This window comes from Myotis daubentonii, chromosome 1 (genome assembly GCF_963259705.1).
Source record: "Myotis daubentonii chromosome 1, mMyoDau2.1, whole genome shotgun sequence".
NCBI classification, from domain to species: Eukaryota; Metazoa; Chordata; class Mammalia; order Chiroptera; family Vespertilionidae; genus Myotis; species Myotis daubentonii.
Window position 1 is genome coordinate 101,215,817 of NC_081840.1, and position 16,120 is coordinate 101,231,936.

The window sequence follows — 16,120 nt, forward strand, 5'->3', positions numbered from 1 at the left end:
AAAATGGCCGTCTATGAATCAGGAAGTGGGTCCTTACCAGACACGCAATCTGCTGGCTCCTTGATTTTGGACTTCCTAGCTTCCATAAATGTGAGAAATTTCTGTTGTTTATAAGCTCCTCAGTCTATGGTATTATGTTAAAGCAGCCTGAACAGACTAAGACAAAATCGTTCCATATATTTGTTGTCCAATACAGTAGCCAACTAGCTGGGGCCAGGTGTAGCTACTGAATTTTTAATTTTAATTAATTTAAATATTCATAGCCACATGTGTCTAGTGGACTACTTTACTGGACAGCACAGTTCTGGCAGTTTTAAGCCATTTAAAATTATCTGAGTCTATTATTAAATCGGTGCCGAATGACTGCCTTTGATACTAGACTACACCAGCACAAACTTACTCTTTAGACTAGCTTCCCTAATGGTATGAAAGGAGAGGCTTCTGGAAATGTTAAGGACATTCAATTCTCTGATTGCTTTTTGCTTATCTATGTTGGCAGTTTGTTTCTTGGGCTTTATACTTTAATAGAAACTGAGCAAAGGCTGTAAGAATGAAAAATTTCTTGTCTCAGAGCAGTGAAGCAATTAAATTATTGGGAAAGGTCCTCTTCACTCCTTGGCACATTATAATGTTTGTCAAATGGGGTTCTGACCTCTTTCTTGGAGGATGGAGACCTTCCAGTGGATTGGAGCATTGGCTTGAGTTTCAGAGCTAAATATGGGTCTTTGGCATGGCAGCATCTCTTTTTTAGTATCATTGAAACCATTTATTATTAATGAATGTGGAGCATTAGTGGTTGGTAAGATAAAATGTTGAGAAAAACCAACAATATGCCACAGATACAGACATTTTTTTCAGATGTAAGTTGCTATTGAGCACAACTAAATTCTATTTTTCACTGCTTTTAAAAGTAATTTATAAATTATGGATTGCTATTTTTTTTAAAAAAAGGTTAAAATACACACATATATGAATTGTTGGCAAATAAATCTCAAATATGATATTCATGCTGAGGCCTTCAAGTCATTTCTGAACTCTTCCCTTTGCTTTCTTTTCAATTGAATGTATTGAGGTGACATTGCTTAATAAAATTATATAGGTTTCAGGTGTACAATTTTATAATACATCATCTGTATATCATATATTTACCACCCCAAGTCAAGTCTCTTCCTATCATCATTTATCTCTTCTGTCTTCCCCTATATCCTTTCCCTCTGGTAATGATCATACTATTACCTGTGTCTATGAGGTATGTGTTTCTTTTTTAATATATTTTGTTTTTTAAATATATTTTATTGATTTTTAGAGAGGAGGGGAGAGGGATAGAGAGTTAGAAACACCGATGAGAGAGAAACATTGATCAGCTGCTTCCTGCACACTCCTCACTGGGGATGTGCCTGCAACCAGGGTACATGCCTTTGACCGGAATCGAGACCCTTCAGTCCGCAGGCCAATGCTCTATCCACTGAGCCAAACCTATCAGGGCTGAGGTGTTTTGTTGTTGTTTTTGTTGTTTAATCCTATCATCTTTTTTACCAGTCCTCCAATCCTACCCCCACCTAACAGCTGTCAGTCTGTTCTCTGTATCTATGAGTCTGTTTTTATTTTGTGTCTTTCTCTGACTGACTCCTTTCACTTAGCATGTTTTCCAGGTCCATCCATGCAGTTGCAAAGGGTAAGATTTCCTTTTTTTACAGCTGAGTAGTATTCCATTGTGTAAATGTACCAGAGGTTTTCAATGAGGGTACCCTGACCACCCTATTTAATATTGCAATATATATTTATTCATATAGTTGCCAAATGTTAAATAACACCCCTGAAAGTTTGTCATATTGCAAAGCCAACATATTTACCATAGCAGGTACCACCTGGTTTTCCAGAACAGCGTTTCAAAGAGTGGTCCCTGGACCACATTATCAGCATCATCTGATGAGCTTGCTGGAAATGCAATTTCTACTCCAGACCAGTGTAGGTGTGAGGCCCAGCAATCTGTTTTAGGTGATTTCAGTGCATGCTAAAGTTTGAGATCCATTGATCTAGAGCAGGGGTGGGCGAACTTTTTGACTCGAGGGCCACAATGGGTTCTTAAACTGGACCGGAGGGCCAGAACAAAAGCATGGATGGAGTGTTTGTGTGAACTAATATAAATTCAAAGTAAACATCATTACATAAAAGGGTACGGTCTTTTTTTTTTTTTTTTTTTTTTTTTAGTTTTATTCATTTCAAACGGGCCAGATCCAGCCCACGGGCCGTAGTTTGCCCATGGCTGATCTAGAGTATGTTGAATGCGCCCAAAATATCCCAGAGGTGAAAACATCTCCATGTTGGTAAAGATCAAAACATTGTGTACATTGTGAAACAGAAGCCAATATTTGGACCTAGTATTATGAATCACGAATTTACCCACTTCAACAAAGCCTCTCAGAAGTTGTCTTTGATCTTTATTTTTCCTGTTAAAATTCAACTTCTGAAAGAATTTTATGAGATACTAGGGGCCCGGTGCACAAAAATTTGTGCACTCAGCGGGGTGTCCCTCAGCCTGGCCTGTGCCCTCTCACAGTCTGGGACCCCTCGGGGATGACCACCTGCTGGCTTAGGCCTGCTCCCCGGGGGATTGGGCCTAAGCTGGCAATCAGACATCCCTCTGGCAGCCCGGCAGCTATTGGAGGATGTCCACTTGCCAGCGCGGAGCAGACCTAAGCTGCAGTCGGACATCCTTAGCGCTGCTGAGGAGGCAGGAGAGGCTCCCACCACCACCGCTGTACTGGCAGCCATCAGCCTGGCTTGTGGCTGAGCAGAGCTCCTCCATGTGGGAGCTGACTGACCACCAGAGGGCAACTCCTGCATTGAGCGCCTACCCCCTGGTGGTCAGTGTGTGTCATAGTGACCAGTAATTCCCAGTCTTTCTGCTGTTAGGGTCAGTTTGCATATTACCCTTTTACTATATAGGATAGAGGCCTGGTGCACGGATGGGGTCCAGCTGGTTTACCCAGAAGGGTGTCCCGTATCAGGGTGGGGGTCCCGCTTGGGTGCCTGGCCAGCCTAGGTGAGGGGCTGATGGCTGTTTTCAGGCTTCCCGCACCCCCTTCAGGGCGGGGGTCCCCACTGGGCCAGCCTGGATGAGGGGCTGATGGCTGTTTTCAGGCTGCTCACACCCCTTTAGGGTGGTGGTCCCCACTGGGGTGCCTGGCCAGCCTGGATGAGGGGCTGATGGCTGTTTTCAAGCTGCCCGCACCCCCTTCAGGGTGGGGGTCCCCACTGGGGTGCCTGGCCAGCCTGGATGAGGGGCCGATGGCTGTTTTCAGGCTGGCCGCACCCCCTTCAGGGCGGGCGTCCCCACTGGGGTGCCTGGCCAGTCTGGATGAGGGGCTGATGGCTGTTTTCAGGCTGCCCGCACCCCCTTTAGGATTGGGGTCCCCACTGGGATGCCTGGCCAGCCTGGATGAGGGGCTCTAGGCTGTTTTCAGGCAGGCCAAGCCTGCAACTGAAGTGCCCAGTCTCTCCTTTTTTTCTTTTTCTTTTTTTATTCTGGGATTTATTTACCTTCTGTAATTGAAACTTTGTTGTGGCTCCAGCTCCAAGGCCTGCTGGCTGAAAGCAGGTTTCTGGGGCTTGTTTAGCTTCTATAATTGCAACATTGTTGCTTAGAGTGCAGCTCAGAGCCCCGCTGCGGCAGGCGGGGAACCTTGGCTTCCTCCATTACTGGAGCTAGCAAGCCTCCTGTTCGCTTCAGCTGTCTGGCTGCCGGCCACCATCTTGGTTGGCAGTTAATTTGCATATCGCCCTGATTAGCCAATGGGAAATGTAGCAGAGGTATGGTTAATTGCCATGTTTGTCTATTATTAGATAGGATTCCTGAAAAGATGAGATGCAGTATGAGTGTGCCTTTAGCAAATCCAATGTAAAATATTCAAATATATACAACTGATAAATTAGGTGGGCAATTACTCATTTTATGAGAAGGTTATTAAATTTACAAATAGTTACTAGGGGATTCATGAAACAGTGATTCCATACCTTACATTTAAAATGTCAATTTACACAAAATAAATTTACAAATATCTAATGTGTCAGTATAGAAAGACAGGTAAGTAGACAGCCTTTGATTTCAGTCATCCCAGTTTTTGTTTTTATAAATATTTTTTATTAGAGGCCTGGTGCGCGACTGCCTTCTTGCAGTCCAGGACCCCTCATGCCTTACTGCCTGCCTGCTTGCTGCCCCTTAGCGCTGCCATGGAGGCGGGAGAGGCTCCTGCCCCTGCCGCTGTGCTCGCCAGCCAGCTGTGAGCCTGGCTACTGGCTGAGCGGCGCTGCCCCTGTGGGAGCGCACTGACCACCAGGGGGCAGCTCCTGTGTTGAGCATCTGCCCCCTGGTGGTCAGTGCACATCATAGCAACCAGTCATTCCACCGTTCAATTGATTTGCATATTAGGCTTTTATTATACAGGATTGATTTCAGAGAGGAAGGGAGAGAGAGATAGAAACATCAATGATGAGAGAGAATCATTGATTAGCTGCCTCCTGCATGCCCCCCACTGGTGATCGAACCCACAACCTGGGCGTGTGCCCTGACCAGGAATCAGGAACCATGATCTCCTGGTTCATAGGTCGATCCTCATCCACTGACCCAGGCCCACCTGGGTTTCCCAGTTTTAAATTCTAGCTTTTTTATATACTGGGTAAGCTGGGCCAAGCCTCAGCTTTTCATTCACTAGGTAACTGAGCCCAAACTTTAAGCCTCAGTTTCCTCACCTACAGAATGGGTATAATATTTTTTCTATCTTCAAAGTTTGTGTGAGGATTTAAAGGAATAATAAAGGTATCATTTAGCTTAGAGGCAGGAACCTAGTAAGCTCTAATTAAAGTTTGGATTTAGTTTTGTTTGTTTTTTTAATTAGATGCATCCGTGCCCAGTATGGTCTCTATAAAAACAGATATTCATGTTTTATCACTCAAGAATGTTTATACAAAGCAGTTAAAGTTTATACAAAGCAAATGGGAGCTAAGTATATTGAGCATTGAATACCCAGGCTGGTGTTCACCCTTTGGCTAGACTAGGAATCAATAACAGTAATTTCAACTTCCCTGTCAGTGACTGGTTTAGGTATGACCATGTCCTACAAACTGGTCAATGAGCTGTTAAAAGCAGTGTGCTGTGGGCCTCTGGAAAGAATTCCTTCACTTATAAAAAGACTGGAGGCTCAATGCATGCAATTCGTGCACAGTGTGTGTGTGTGTTGGGGGGTCCCTCAGCCCGGCCTGCACCCTTCTCACAGTCTGGAACCCCTTGGGGGATGTCCGACTGCCTCTCACAATCTAGGACCGATATTTCCTAACTGCTCACCTGCCTGCCTGCCTAATTGCCCTTAACCACTGCCTGCCTGCCTGCCTGATCACCCCTAACTGCGTCTGCCTCAGCCCCCGCCACCACGACTTCGTCTGGAAGGACGTTCAGAAGGTCATTTGGCTGTCTGGTCAAATTAGCATATTACACTTTTATTATTATAGATGCATAACAGAAACTCTCCTCTCTGGAAATTGTAATATCAAGATATGATGTTTGGAGCTGCAGCAGCCATTTTGTCACTATGAGGAGACATTGCCGACATTATGGCAATGTAAAAGAGTGAAATCTACCAAGGAACTTGATAACTCTGTTGAGCTACTGAACTAAAACTAGAATTGCCTTGTTTCTTGATTATGAATTTAGTTTAAATAATCAATATCCTTATTTTTTAAGCCACTATCAGTAGACTTCTATGTTAGCATGAAAGCAAACTAAATGATATACTACATCTAGCTTAGTAGAATTAATTGGCTCTATGACAAAATGATTGTGACTTTATTCTTGAGGTATCTTAAGCCACATACAGAGAATCCTAATGAATAGTGTCTTCTCCTCCAATTGATCTGTATACTTTCCTGCTCCATAACTGATGTGCTTAATTAATCATTAGCTAAACATGTAATTGTATTATCTTCATAAATTAAAATATTTATTTTTATTTATAAATTACTGTTATATATTATTAAAAGTATTACAGATTTCAAAATAAAAATATTTTAAATCTGATATAATACTTAAATACTGTAATTATATTTCCCTGCTTCATTTTACAATTTATGTTTACATTGACATTTATTTCATGACATGAGTGCAAAATGTACAAACTGGGGCTCTACCACATTTAATAAAAAGGACATGCCCAAAATTCTTACTACCAGAGTCACCCCCTTTGTCTCTCTTCTCAAGCAAATAAGTTAATGTTTTATTTCTCACTTTGCAATAGGAATTTGCACTGGGTGACCATCTATTTATGTAGCATTTATTTGGGTCATATCTAGAATCTGAGAACTATTTTCCCCTCAATATGTGAATATCTGATAACCAAATAATGGTCCTTCAATAGAAGGACATTTGTTAAATACTGTTTAAACAGATTTAAGTTTAAAAAATTTACTTTAGAGATCTTATTTGGCCTTTATTACAAACCAGAGGCCCAGTGCATGACATTTGTGCACTTGGGGGGGGGGGCGTCCTTCAGCCTTGACTACACCCTCTCCCAGTCCAGGACCACCTCAGGGAGTGTCTGCCAAGGGGTCCTTAGCACTGCCGCAGAGGTGGGAGAGGCTCCTGCCACCGCTGCTGTGCTTCTGGCTGAGCGGCGCTTCCCCTATGGGAGCACACTGACCACCAGGGGGCAGCTCCTGCATTGAGTGTCTACCTCCTGGTGTTCAGTGTGTGTCTTAGCGACCGGTTGTTCCACCATTTGGTTGATTTGCATAGTAGTCTGTTATTATATAGGACTAGAGGCCCGGTGCACAAAAATTTGTGCACTCGGGGGAAGGGGGGGGTCCTCAGCCCGGCCTGTGCCCTCTCGCAGTCTGGGACCCCTCGGGAGATAAAGACTTGCTGGCTTAGGCCTGCTCCCGGGTGGCAGAGGGCAGGCCTAATCCCTAGGTGCAGCCCCTGGTTGGGCTCAGAGCAGGGCTGATTGGGGAGTTGGGGTGCCTTCCCCTGTCATGCACAGAGCAGGGCAGACTGGGAGGTTGCGATGCCACCCTCAGTCACGCTCAGGGTAGGGCCGATTGGGGGGTTGGGGCACTGCCCCCTGTCACACTCAAGGCAGGGTCGATGGGGAGCTTGTGGCGCCAAACCCCTGTCACGCTCAGAGCAGGACCCATCAGGGGGGTTGGGGCTCCGTACCTTGTCACACACAGAGCAGGGCCAATCAGGGGGTTGGGGCTCCATACCCTGTCATGCACAGAGCAGGGTCCATCAGGGGGTTGGGGAGCTCCCCCCTGTCATGCACAGAGTAGGGCCGATCAGGGGGTTGAGGAGCTCCCCCCTGTCACTTACAGAGTAGGGCTGATAGGGGAGTTGGGGCACCGCCCCCTGTCACACTCAGGGCAGGGCGGATAGGGGGTTGGGGCGCCGCCACTGTCACACTCAGGGCAAGGCAGACGCGGAGGTTATGACTCTACCCCATCACACACAGAGCAGGGCCCGTGGCGGGGGGGGGGGGGGGTTGGGGCACCACCCTCTATCACCCACAGAGCAGGGCCGATCAGGTGGTTGGGGCGCCGCCACTCTCATACTCAAGGCAGGGCCAATGGGGAGGTTATGGCTCTACCCCGTCACACACAGAGCAGGGCCCGTGTGGGGTGGGGGGGTTGAGGCCCCGCCCCCGTCACACACAGAGCTGCAGGGCGATCAGGGGGTTTGGGCGCTGCCCCCTGTCACGCTGATCCCGGTGCCAGGAGGCCTCGCGGCTCCGCTGATCCCGGTGCTGGGAGGCATATTACCCTTTTACTATATAGGATGGAGGCCTGGTGCATGGGTGGGGCTGGCTGGTTTGCCCTGAAGGGTGTCCTGGAACAGGGTGGGGGTCCCTACTGGGGTGCCTGGCCAGCCTGGGTGAGGGGATGATGGCTGTTTGCAGTTGGTCACACACCCTTCAGGGTGGGGGTCCTCACTGGGGTGCCTGGCCAGCCTGGGTGAGGGGATGATGGCTGTTTGCAGTTGGTCACACACCCTTCAGGGTGGGGGTCCCCACTGGGGTGCCTGGCCAGCCTGGGTGAGGGGATGATGGCTGTTTGCAGCTGGTCACACACCCTTCAGGGTGGGGGTCCCCACTGGGGTGCCTGGCCAGTCTGGCTGAGGGCTGTTTTCAGGCTGGGGCTGAAGCTCCCAACCGCTCCTTTTTTTCTTTTTCTTTTTTTATTCTGGGCCAGCTTTAGCTCTGAGGCCTCGGCTGCTGAAAACAGGTTTTTGGCCTTTGTTTGCCGTCTGTATTTGATACAATGTTGCAGTCCGGCTGGCTGAAGCCCTGCTGAGTAAAGCAGGTTTCTGGGGGTTTTTTAGCTTCTATATTTGCAACATAGTTATTTAGAGTTGCAGCTGAGAGGCCAGCAATTCAGGCGGGGAACGTTGGAGTCCTCCGTCACTGAAGCAAGCAAGCCTCCCTGTTCGCATCAGCTGCCTGGCTGCCGGCCACCATCTTGGCTGCCAGTTAATTTGCATATCTCGCTGATTAGCCAATGGGAAGGGTAGCGGTCGTACGCCAATTACCATGTTTCTCTTTTATTAGTGTAGATAGGAACCTCTCACATCTAAGACCTTAGATTTAATGTATCCTTAGACCTTTGAACCATATTGGACTATAAACTCCTAAGAGATCTTTTCCTCTTTTTCTTAATATTGTATCATAGCATCTTTGCATAATAGCACATACCAGTCAGGAGGAAAATCTAGAACCAACCCCCAAATAAAAATAAATGTTAAACAAAGCTATAAAGTACACTTTTTAAAAAAAAAATCTTTTTCATGAAGAAACCACCTTTTTGCTTTACTTTCTCTTTAGATTCTCCATTTGAGAATATTTTTGGGAAAAAAAAACAAAGTCATAATACAAACATCCATTTTTGTCTATAATTTCCTCCTCTTCCTTGGCAAAACCATGCTGAGGATAGCAGTGAATGAATCTGTACAGAAAATATGCACAAGAAGTGGGTAAAATTAAGAACATACAATTTCAGACCTGTATTAAAGTTGGTTTTCAGAGGGCAAAATTTTTAGCTATTTTTTGTTCTTATGAAAGAGTTCATTCCAAAATATATTAGATTGGTCTTGGCTAATATTTTCAGCATTTTATGTTAGGTCATCTTATTATCTCTATAAATGTTTCTTCTCCTTGTTAACTCATCTTTCCTAATAGGTTTGGTTAACCTGAAAGTTTTCTCAACCTTTAGCAATACTAATGAATACAAATTAATAAATTAGAAAATTATGTGGGTTTACTGCATTGAGTCTAAATAAAATTCTCAGTTTATTTGCTATTGACCAACCTTCATAATTTCAAGTTCATTTTTCTGAGGTTTGTTGTTTAGAATTTGATTTACAGATTCTCCATGTCTTTGGCATCATTTATTTCTTCTTCCTGCAACCTGTTTTTTTTGGCCATTTCACTACTCATGGACCCTTCCCTCCATCAGAATTATGGGCAGGATGAAAAATATGATATTTTAATATAGTCAATTTTACTATTTGTTAAATTCTCTGGTGTGCAAGAAAGAAATGTGTGTAACTGTTGACTAAAATGGGAATTTAAAAAAATAATTACTTGTTCATAATCTAGTAACTATTACTATGAAAACCTGAGTTTTCTGTATGTTACATTTAACAAATGTTTTTCATGATTAAAGCATCATTTATTATAATAATTCTAATCATTTTCACACCAAACTCATGAACTAAATGCCTACAAAAATGTTGTCAATTAAAAAAGACAACATCCAAAGAATTAATAACTAAAATGAAGCACAAGGTAGATTTAAAAATGAAAAATATAAAATAATGAACTGTTTTTGCCTCATAGATTTAAACCTCCTTATTTACATAGTGATTTAAGAATCACAGATAGGAAAATACCTTTAACATAAATATCTATGAATGATTTTTTTAAAGTGAAGATTTAACTATAATGGTTACTTCATAATCAATGATGTAACAGTCAATGGTGTGAGAGAACAAAGAGCATTGCATAGTTACATATGGACTTCAGTTTGTTTTTTATAAGGGGCTACCTTACATAAACATTTTTAGTTTTCACAAATTAAAATTTAAAATATCACCAGCTGAATAACAGAATATTTTAGCATTTAAAATACTGGCAAGTATATTGTTTTCAGTATATCAACTTTAGGGAACTAAACTCTCCATCATAACCAGAGGGTTAGATAATAAGTTTAGACCTGCAGTATATCATTCAATAAATAATCTATAATGTAATAACTAATCTTAATGGAGACGTTTCAATTTCACAAAGAGATAAAATGTTACAGTGAACATTTTAAAGTTTTTATAGCATAGTATAAATGAAATATAGGCATAATACATAATTATTTTTAAAGTTCAAGGAAAGGATCTTAAATAGGTAAATTATAGAGACACAAATATCAGAAATACCATTTTTAGTCATTTTCACACATTCTTTTACGTTAGAATTTTAAATTATTAGTGAAATGAACACTTACATACGTCAAAGTGAATAAGAACACAATAACTCACAGAAATTTTTACTCTCAAGAAATAATCTATTGTATGAAAAGGTGGTCTAGGATACTGTTTGTTGTTTTACTTTCTGTATGCTATATTTAATAAGTAAAGATTATTTATTTTTCATGATTATTCAATATATTTTTCATTTATTATTTGGCAAAATAATATAATTTTAGTACAACAACCGATTCGTCCCATGTTCTTTTTGAATGAAAGACATACTAACTGTCTTCAAAAACAACTAATATGTTCACAGAAGCTAGTAAAACCTATGTCATATCATATTATACATTTTTATTCTTGTGAGGCTTTGGGCCTAAATATTCTTTAAGCAGATAACGCACAATAAGGACAAAGATGGAAAAAACTTATCCTGCATTTAGATATGTTAAAAGCAGTTGTATATATGTTCTTTAAAAATTAGCCTTTAATGTTTTCAACAATAAAACTTCATTTTAAAAAAATTAGCCTTTAAAAAACAAAGATATACATAAATTCAATTGAAGTGTCATTTCAAAATAAACCAGACAATAATGAAGGCATTATTATATGTCAAACTACTAGATAATTCCCAGGAGAAACTTAAAAAATACTTATTTAAGAAATCGCTAGGTTCAAAATGAAATACAACTTTTACAATGTTCAGCTAACTAAAACTCAAACATTTTCTTAAATTGAAAAGGCATTAATATGTATGATATTGTATTACAAGGAAAAAGCAAACTGTTACTGAGGCAAGAGAGGGTAAACTGGCAGCTTTATTATTGAAGGACTTCTGACCTAGAGATAATCATATCAGATAATACACAACTGCACATTGCATGCCTGTCTCTGATGCTCCTTGCTCTCATCCATAGTTCACAGTTCACACAAAATATTTAAATCATACAACTGAATAATTTCTTCTGACCAAATTGGACTTTCTTTAAGGAAATAAAGGGATAAGATAATAGATCAAATCTTGCCCCACCTCTTTTCCTCCTTTTTTCTTTAGTGAAACTGACAAATTGGTGAGGAGCACTACAGCGCCACCAAACACAGATCAATGCAAAACAAAAAAGATCTCCCACCGTGTGCAAAAAGAAAAAAAAATTAGAAAAATGCCCCCAAATTACAAAATGTCTCCCAAGTGTACCTTTTGGGAGAAAAATAAAATAGATCTACAAAGATTATCTAATGAAGAGCTTCAAAAAATATCATGGAACACAAGTTTAGATCTGATCAACAAATAAAAGATCCACTGTTTAGTAACAGCCATAACTTAATATAAACCCGGTTATGTCCATCTCCACCTTCATTATACCAAGGGCAGCTTTTCTGTAGTTTCTTTCCAAGTAATCCATGAAGAAAACCACAATAGGCCTTAAAGAACACAACAAACAAACTACATCCATCAGTTTGCTTGCTAATAATTTAATCCTGGACAAATTAGGTAATACGTAATTTTTATAAAGAGGATATGCAAATATTTGGCACTACCAACATTGCTAGCACAAAACAAATCCATCTTGAAATAGCTTAGTTCCTCGTAGTTCACAGTAATTAATGGATAATTTACATTATGAATATTTCACTTTAATAATGAAAAAAAGAAATTATTTTTCTTTAGGTAAGAAAAAGACAAGATTAAATAAAATGTGCAGATCAAAGCTAAAAAAAAAATACAGATTGGTTTTGTTAGAAGAAATACAATGAAAATCTTTTTTAACTGGTGTCTCCTTCAAAGATTTAATGACATAAATATTTTAAATTACAAACTTACCTTTATTGCAGGCAAAGGAGAAGCCAGTTCTTGAAAAACAATTGTAACAATATAGGCTGGATACTTGTGTCCCTAGAAACAACAGCCTCCAGGCAGCATATGGAGCTTGAAACATCTTTAAGATTTTGGGTAAATAAAAAGTAATACTTTCTTCCATGATCGGCGGCTGAATGGGGTAGCTTCCTCCAGGATCTGTGAGCGTGTGGGGGAAAATCGGAGAAATATCCACGGAAGATTAAAAGCAGAGGAGGCAGCGCAGCCAGAAGACTGGGGTTAACAACTTTGTGATGGCAAGCAGGCGTGCTCTGATTGGCTGCGAGGGCAGTGTCCCTACAGTCTGCACTATCCCCCGTGCCCCCGCCTCCTGCAGCTCGGAAAGGAAATGCAGTATGTGTGCCATTTTACACTGGGCTTTTAAAAGCACAGCCATGCAAATTACAAAAGTCTAAGCTTGCTGTTAAGTGACACTGCAAAACAATAGCATTCACGACTGCCTGTTAGCTCAGGAAAATGCCTTTTTTAACGTCTTAAGGAACACTCTTGTTTCTTGTATGTGGTTTTGTGTGTGTGTGGCGGGAGGGTGCGGAATATAATGTTTTTCATAAGCAAATTGCTTTTCTTTTCACAAAAGTCGGTATATAATGATACAAATATAACCATTTGAAAGCTATTTCCATCAAAATGTTTTTTATTTGAGATACCTTGTAAATTTATGTCTCCTTTTGCTCGTCAAGCTTTAATTCCTTGAAAATATACAATTTATTAGCCATAATAACTACTATTTCTGCAGAGAATAAAAATAAAATAATGATTTAAATTGTTAAAATCAGTGGACATACTTTTTTTTTTCTCCTTAAAAATTCTGTTTCAAAAACCTTTGCTGGCTGACAGAATTCTATCACTCTGCCTTACAAACAAAATGGCTGTGGTACTGAGTTTTTTTTTCTTCTTTTTTTTCCTCCCACCGTGCCTCCTCCTGGCTTCCAAGAAGTGGTAAAAATCCAAAATAAATACAATAATCAAAGTACATTGTTCAGTCTGAATTCTGGTGGAACGTTTGGTAAGGGGCTCTTATAATGTGCTGCTTTTTAATATATTTTTTTAAAAAAAAATTGTTTTGAAAAGAACATCAATCACTAGAGATTTACTTGACTGTAATTTGAACTTCCTGCTTTACATATTTATAAGGCCTTTCACCTATCTTGGCAGGCTTTCAAATTAAGTGGGCTGGGAAATTTGATGTTATGTTTCTAGTTGTGAGCTGAGTCAAGTACTTGGTAGTTGCAACTGGGCTTTAAAATAAAAATAAAATTAAAAACTTTAAAAAATAATGTTAAATGCATGCTACGCTATTAGTGAAAATGTAAAGTCACAAAAGTCAGCAAATATAAAAATGTTTCAAATACTGCATAGTATATGTTTTAACTGAACATAATCAGTATAAAATTCTTTGCCAGCTAAATTTCTAATGAGCTTAGGATAGAACAGGGTTTAAAGAAAATGGATGAAGGGGTGGAGATTGCCTACATTCTTTAGGAGCCCTTCCCCCAGACACACACACACACACACACACACACACACACACACACACACACACACACAGAGTTTGTATTTCTATCCTTGCCTGTCATTTAATAGCTAACATACTTAGAGAACTACAGCTGGGGTGACTATATAATTTATTGTCTAAACCAGGACATTTTTTTTAGAGTGAAAGGGGCATATTGCTAACTATAGTTCCACTGGAATAAATAGGGACTGCCCATGGTAAACCAGGAGGCAGAGCTCACTCTGTATTCAGAGAGACTTTGAACTTTTGCTAGGCAGGTCACCTACAGACATGGGTCCTTGGCCAATGTAACTGGAACCTGAGCTAGATCCCTTCTCTGCATGATACCTACTGCCCTAGCTCTACCATCAACTGAAATAGACAACGAAAGACTCAGATTCAGATGTACTTATGAACAACCATACTGAGGAAAATATCTATGTTTTCATCTTATGTTGTGGTCTCACCAATAGTGGCCTTAAGAGTAAGGCCAAAATTTCAATGATATTTGATTGAAACTAGGAAAACATTTTTAAGAAGTCATCTAATGAAGAGATTAGACTAAAATTCTTCAGAAATTTTTAAATGGTGTTACTTCCAATAGAATAAATTTGCTAGGTGCCATTTTTATTATATACTGTTGTAATGTACCCAGCGAATCACAGAAGGACGCCTCGAGAAGTCGAATTAAAGAGTCACATTTATTGCAATCCGGGACTATGAGGGGCCATTCCCAAACCTCATAGCAATAAGATGGTGGCAAAACCAGACTTACATAGGCAAAGATCACAAAGGTATTGATTACATCTCAAGGTTTGGAATGAGGCACCTGGCTCGCAAAAAAGCAGATTACAGAAGCAGAATTAAGCATGATAATTACAGTTTCAAGTCTCGGGGTCACTGAATTGACAGAAATACATTATCTAGAGCCCTTGGGTAACCTGGGTTAAACTTAGGCATGTTATCTAAATTACAGTTTTGGGTCTCGGATCACTGAGTTGATAGAAACACATTATCTAGAGCCCTCAGGTCTCCCGACCACTGAGTTGTCAGGACAATTTAGAGCCATTGAGGTAATTTAGAGTAATTGCGCTGTCCTGGTCTTGGGACCACTGAGTCGACTGGAACGCATTATCTGTGGCCACTAAGACAATTTAGGATAATTGTGCTGTCCTGTTTCCCATGTACAGAAGAATGTGCTCTCTAAAACCAGTAAGATAACAATCAATGGGATAGTCATTCAATCGAATGGGATGATTTATATAATTCAGAAAATCAAAATAACTTTTCTATTGTTAAGCCAAACAACGGGGTTAGAGTTAAACTATAGTTTCTACATGAGATGGTTACTACCATACTTTTGTTTTTCCATCTTGCTCTTTTCTCTCCCATCCCTTCCCCCACCCCTGTATATCCATATACATCTATATATGTATCTATACATACATATTATACAAATATAATTTATGTATTATATACATATATAGCTTTTTTATCTATCTTATCTATATATTAGAATCTTTTGTACACTTTCTACAATATGAATATTCCTAACTACCTTCTTTATGTGGGATAATTTTCTTCAGAGATTTTGAGGCAATATTCATCACACATGATTTGAACATCTTTTGTTTTGGTAAAGGTAAATGTAGAGTGAGATGTTGGTTAGTCTAGTGGGAAGACAGAGAAACAAGCAAGCAAAATAATATATAATTGCCAGTTAAGATAAATGCTATTTAAAGAAATAAATAGAATGCAGTCTTAAAGAATAACAGGGAGGGAAACACATAGATAAGGGAGTAAGGAAGTTGTTTGTAAGCAGGTGACATTGAACTAGATTCGAAGAATGAGAAGGAATTTAACTTGAAAAATCCTTGAGAGATAACAGATCAGGAAAAAGTTACAATATGTGGTAAGGCCCTAAGGCAGAATGAAGTGTGGGGCACTCCAGGGAGTAAATTGAGGCCAATATCTGTATAGCATTTTGAGAGAAAGGGACATTCGATAAAGTCAGAATTGTAGTCTCATCCTGCAGAGTGATAAGTTACAGAAAAGAGTTCCATATCTAAGCAAGTAAATTGCATTCAGAGAGTAACATGCTGGAATTTAAGATCTGGGAGCTTTTAGTGATGAGAAGATCCAGAGAAGCTAATTTTGAATTGACATAGCTCAATCAATTACAGTGTTTTGATATTGTATTTTTTAAAATCAACATTTCATCTGCATGTTACAGCCATTGGTTATGACT

At 40.4% G+C, this 16,120-nt stretch overlaps 1 protein-coding gene across 1 annotated transcript in view; it reads right to left on the minus strand.

Moving 5' to 3' along the window:
- Nucleotides 1–12,577, minus strand: part of EPC1 (enhancer of polycomb homolog 1) — a 112,659-nt gene extending 100,082 nt beyond the window's left edge. Inside the window, exon 1 of the mRNA XM_059712694.1 lies at nucleotides 12,324–12,577. The gene's annotated coding sequence lies outside the window, so the exon portion shown is untranslated. The remainder of the gene's footprint in view (nucleotides 1–12,323) is intronic.
- Nucleotides 12,578–16,120: the final 3,543 nt, after the last annotated feature.